This window comes from Ahaetulla prasina, chromosome 2 (assembly GCF_028640845.1).
Source record: "Ahaetulla prasina isolate Xishuangbanna chromosome 2, ASM2864084v1, whole genome shotgun sequence".
NCBI lineage: Eukaryota > Metazoa > Chordata > Lepidosauria > Squamata > Colubridae > Ahaetulla > Ahaetulla prasina.
In genome coordinates, this window is record NC_080540.1 from 194,444,506 (window position 1) to 194,450,784 (window position 6,279).

Genomic DNA, 6,279 nt, shown 5'->3' on the forward strand with positions numbered 1-6,279 from the left:
GCAATTTTTTTAAAAAAGAAAAGGTTAATGCTACAATTTTTTTAAAAAAAGATCAGCATTGAGAATTCTGCACATTTAATATATTTGGAAGTATTCCTGATAGGTATCCTTGAAATTAAATCAGAAAGCATTCTCTAGCCATATTTCTTACCTTAAAGCAGGAGAGAAGCATGGAGCTTTTGGGCTGGACAGCTCTGACTGGAAAGCTATGAATAAGAAACAGCTTAAGGTCCAATGCAATATCTTTTTTTGTCTTTCAACTGTCCAGAGTCGCTAGGTTCATTGAAACAAGAACAACACATTAACCAACCGAACCAGTGATGCTATTTTTATCTTTACTGCAATTAGCAAAAGTGACATCTTTCCTGCTGTTTTTATTTACCATGTTTGTTTTCTGTGCGAAGGATAGAATATATGGGTTGCACTCTAATATTTTCCCTGAAGATTATGTTATATATTTTTGCTTCCTTTTAAAGTCAGTTTATTAGATATAAAAGTATCCTTGGTGTTGGGTTTAGAAAACCAAAAAACTATTTCAGAACTATCTGAGCTTTCTTTAATTAGATTGTGTAAAAGCAGGAAGGATGCACTATGCAAGCCAATAACTAGTAAGATGTATTGATGCTTTTGTGGCTTTGATTCCTAATCTCATAAACTACGTATGTAGCCAATAGGGCTCAAAAGGTTGACTACCCATTCTGGCATGACTTACATAATTTAGCAGAAATCTGAGAGAAACTGGGACTTTTCTACTGATTGTAAACATGATAACCTCAGGGGAAATAGGTAGAATTGATTTCATGGGGTGAAATTATGGGTGTTCTTATTAAGTTTACCATAGAATTATGTCTTGCTGATTTCATTGGTGCCTGTTTGCCCACAAGAATTGCAACCACAATCTTCTTTCACATCTGTGAAGCTTGTGGGATTGGACTTCAGCCTCCTAGGGGAATTAAGGGCTGAGAGGGCATTCAAAATACCCTAAACATAGTGGATAATGATCCTGCATTTCTCCGAGGGAAAAGTTGGCAGTGCCACCACAATATCCCTGTAAATATAGTAATTATGGTAATTCATTGTTCTGTTTGTCTCTACGGGTGAAACAACTGACATCCTCTTACTCTCCTCCCCCCAAACCCCAGATAGTTTTCTCTTCTTATTCCAAAATCAATGTCCATGGACATAAACAAACTTGCTGTAGCCAGGAGAAAGAAATCTTACCACCTTTTAATTTACTGGGCTGACTGAATGCCAGGGCAGCAGTTAAAAGTTATTGAGCAAAGCCATGACGCCTGTGTCACAGCATAAACAAACAAGTGGGGGTCTCTGGTTACATAACCCCCTCCCCCCCCACACATACATACATAGAGCAGCCTTCAACCAGAGCACTCAGACAGACATCTATTTTTTCTTATTCCATGAACCTGCTACAGGGAGGCTAAAGGGAAGGCATCTCCCCCACAATGCCCAATTTCCTTATTTGGAAATCTTGGATATGACTGGGAATACCCCTCTACAAAGGACACTATGGTATCAGCAATCACTGGTGAGTACAGTGGTATTCCTTTACTGTCTCTCGTCTACCCCAGGCTATAGCTGGAGACCTTTAAATTAACGGTTGGCATTTACCGTTCACTTGCAAGAGCAGGACTTAAAATCCATTGCATGGACCTTCCATGTATTCAAGCATCATGACAAATCAATGTAGATGGCAAATGTTATCATTCCTACTTTCTAGATAAAGTGCTTTTGATATTTTGAAGAGGAAAAAATGACCACTCTACACTGCACACAATTCCAATATTTCAGAAATTGACTTTGAAGGCAACTTTTGGCTTGGTTTTGGGTTTTGGAAATTATGGTTACTGTTGATAAAATCAGAATTGATGTGTTTTAGCTTCCTGGCTGAGGCAAAGAAAACAGATGCTCTAGGCTCCCCATTGACCCTCTACTCCTAGCAAAAGAAAAGTTAGTGCTTGAATGGAAGACTCAATTCATTGTTCTTGATAATGAAATCTGCTTTGATAATTGCTCTTGTCTTTTGTTTTGATACTTCATTGATCAGTATTGACATCTGTAGTGTATACAACCCTTGTTTACATGCATTTGTTCCTTTGCTGCAGAGCAAAGAAATGTTCTAGCTTTTCAGTTTTGGATTTTTTAACAGCTGTGCCAGCTAAAAATGTTGGGAGCTATGCTGTTACTTTTGTTTTGAAGTAATCATTAGTTTAAGCTCCTAACTAGCTAATGCTATTTGGAACTATTTGGCTTTTTTCTCAGCAACCACATTTATTTTAGAAAAGTCTGTGTCCTGATCAGAAAACAGTACAAGAAAGAAGATGGAATTTTAGCCAAGACTTAGCTATTCTGACTGGCAGTGATCTTACCAGAGGTTTTTGGGTTTTTTTTGCTAGTCTAGTCTTGGATTTTAATCTAGCCATTTTATCAATTGTTTTGAGAGGATATTGGTGAGAGATTAATCTAATCACACATTCCCACTGCAGAAACATTAAAACAATAGAATTCTGTGGGATATAAGTCATAGCCTCAGTGGCTTCAGTGTTCCGGTGAGCACATTGTGTATCATCCAGCCATCCCCAAACAATATATGTTCAAATACTACTAGATAAGTGTAGATTTAAACACCAAACAATAACCTGTAATATTACAGATGTCTGGTTAGGTTTAGGAATAAACAGGCTGTATCCTAACTTAGTTTTGTTAAGTGCAATGTAGCCCTGAAGCACAGCCAAACTTTCTTTGACAAGTGTAGCTTTTTCATGGGCTTCTCAAACTGTTCGTATGGTTTTGTATACTTAGACAGCCACTTTAAAAACTCTTTAAGTGGGATGTGTGTGTGTGTCCGTGTCCGTGTGTGTATGTGTAAGAAATATAAAAAATGAGGCCTGATACGTATAATCAAGCAAAAGAATAAGTTGACAAAGATGTTGGAATTCTTTCTCTTTGTGGCTTTGAAATCTTTGAAGAGATATTCCCCCTCAATTATTAGTGAAATAGAGTCTTTTCTTGGAGCAAGACATTGGACGAAATAGATTATAGGACTCTTGTATTTTAACTATGCTAAGTAAGAATTGCATCAGTCCATGGCATATATCTCACCTGGACATTTAATGGACTCCGGGCCACATCTGGCTGTTTGGTTCTTCCTGTCTGGCCCATTTGAGGTCAATTGGAAATTAGAAATCAGATGTAAAGAGGACAGAGGGAAAGAGAGAAGCCAAGTCAGGTCAAACTCTGCACAGCCTCCCATGCGCTCCCTCAGTCAGCTGGTGGCTGCAGGAGGTAAGGAGAAAAGGCGCTTTTCTATGCTTGCACAGTGCTTGGCCCTCTGAGGAGTTGAGGTGACACACTTTGAATATAGTTACACTGGTTCAACTCCACAGCAGTCCCAGTTTCTCATGTGGTCCCTTGGGAAAATTAATTGCTCACCCCTGACATAGATATAATGCTCCATTCTATTGAAATAAACAGCACAGCATATATGGACAGATGTGGTTGGTAGATGCAAGGGAGTTCCCATGCCCATAGGGCAATAATATAAGGTCATGTATAACATGGGAATGAACCAGAAACACACATATAAACTTCATATTCTTCTGCATGTTTTCATTATGAGATTGCCCAAACATGCAATTCTTGGACATGTTAGTTAATTATTAAGATGATTCTGACAAGCTATAATTCACTAATAACTCATAACAGTTTTATTGTGTTACGGAACCATCTTCAGTTCACCTTAACTCCCATGGAAGTCCTAATCTCTTATTCCTGAGGAAGTTAAAAGGATACTTGACCATTGCAAGTCCATCACTATGTCCAGGATTTCTTCCTTGTTGGTAAACCTTCCAGGAGGTGACACAAGGCTGGGTAAAGATGTTAGTAATCAGTAGCTTGTTTTGAAAGAGATGGTGGTATATCCCTTCCTCAAGAAGCAATCACTCACCCCAACCATTTTGGATATTCCCAGCCAATTTATATCCTTTCTTGGGAAATATGTTGAGAAGGCAAGGTGACTTGTACTTCCAACTGAGTTCTGTAAAGTATGCTTACCAGTGGAAGTATGGCTAAGAAACTTAAATCTCTTGATTTAAGAAACCCCAATTTATTTGGCCATTCTCATTATTGCAGTTGGTTTATTCATATCCAGTTCTCTCCTAGCTATAATTGGACACTTTGCCACTGTTTTCTCTTTGAAACTAGAGCAATCCCAACCCCATTGGTAATGTGTGTGTGTATATATTGTATATAAAGAAAAATGAAAAAGAGTATTTACATCAATATTTGCTGGAGAATAGAATGAAATTATTGTAAAAATGGCAATCTTTCAGGTATTGGAGAAAGAAGCATCTAGCTGGACAAGATAATGGCTCTGAAATCAGGATGTGCCTTGAACAGCCTCTCCAAAACAGTCAATTCCTTCCACACCCAGAGGCGATGTCAGTCTTAGATTGCGGTTGTGCTTTGGGTGTCTATGATGCTCTAGGAGTTGTTCAGATCTTGGCAGGCTGAACTGATTAAATTTTGGCTGAGTGTCTTCTACTAATATTATAATGACACTTTTTCAGTGCTTCCTCTGGAGCTACAGGGCAGATATTTTCCTACTGACTGAAATTCCCATAAGATGCCTTTCTAGTGGCCATGCCGTCCTTCTCAGTCCTTCTGAGGGAGTTCTCTGTTACTTCCACACACATACTCCAACAAGGGCTGGTTGTTGCTCTGTTAGATTTGTCTCCCTACCACTCAATCCATTCCTCTATTTAAAAGCAAATATGGTTGGCAGAGAGAAAGGATGGAGATCTGATGCCGTCTAGCTGTTGCCTCTTGCCTTCTACCATTGGCTGGCTAGAAGGACCAAAAGGATGACCAATGATGGATTAGCTCCATATCTGTGTAAAAGTATGCTATGACAAGGATATTTATGCATATATATATATTCAGATATAATATTCAATACTGTAATTTTGATACCCCCTTTCTTAAAGGCAAAAATTCACTGATGGTGACTTACCAGTCAGCCAGCTTTACTCAGATTTCAGCTTTCCAGTTGGGTGAAGTAAGCAGTGAGCAAGACTCCCTGGAGGCATAGCCTCAGCGTAGTCCAGGAGCAGCTCTCCAGTGATATGGCTTCACTGGATGAGGAAGGCTGGCCGGACAGCTCAGAGGCTTCTGCAATAGCATCAACAATATCTGCATTTGAAATCATGTGAATCTTTGGTTACCATTTACTAACTTATGGTACTCAGTTTTCATCCTGCTGAAATCTCGTAATTCTTAATGGTTGGATTTTAATATCACAGTAAAAACAATAGAATTAAAACAACGTACAACTCAAATTGCAATAACAATACTGACGTATGATAAAAATGTTACAACAAGAGGTTGGAGGTTACTCTTAGAAAAAGTTCCATTTTTAATAGCTTCCTAAACGCCACCAGGGTGGGGGTAGTCTGAACTCAGTCTTTAATTGATGATTAATTCCTAGGAAAAGAAACAACAGGCACATTATTGCTTAGATGCTGTCAGTGTGTGGCATTATCTCAGGATCCATATTGGCTTTTAAGGAAAACATCAGCTCTGAACTCTGGAATACACAACTTAACATGCACACTGAAAGCATATGCAAGCTCATAGCTTATATTTGGTGAAAAAAAAATCCGTCAACTTATTAATATGGCTTTTCATTGAAGAGGAGCTACAATCTTTGCTGTGTTTGTGGCTCTCCTGGTATTCTGCAAGATGATTAAATGACTCATATGATCAGAGGGGTTTGCATTGTTTATTATTGTGTGCAAGTCTGACTGGAGCCTTATGAGAACCACTGCTCAGCTATAACCTCTGGCCAGAGAGAACATAAAGAGAATTGCCCACCTAAAATACAAGGGAGCTTTGCAGCCTCTTCTTCCTGATAGCTGTCCTTCCTGTGGCACAAGAACAGTTGGGAAAACACCCCAAAACCTCAAGGCAGTGTTGAGAATATCCTTGGAGAGAAACAGTGGCTAGGGATGAGATGGGAAAAGAGTGTTCTTACGGTAAAGAAACAATCCCTCCCTCCCAAATGACTTTCAAGTTCATATTTAATTCTGTCTTGATGTTTTTAAAAAATTCATGTGTGTAGTTTTACTATTTAATACTCACACTTATGAACCATCCGTTGACCTAGCTATGGCAGCTATATAACAAGGATAAGCAAAGCGATGTAATCTTAAGCAATCCAATTAGCTGAACAACTACCACTGTCATTAAAAATAGTCAGCAGGC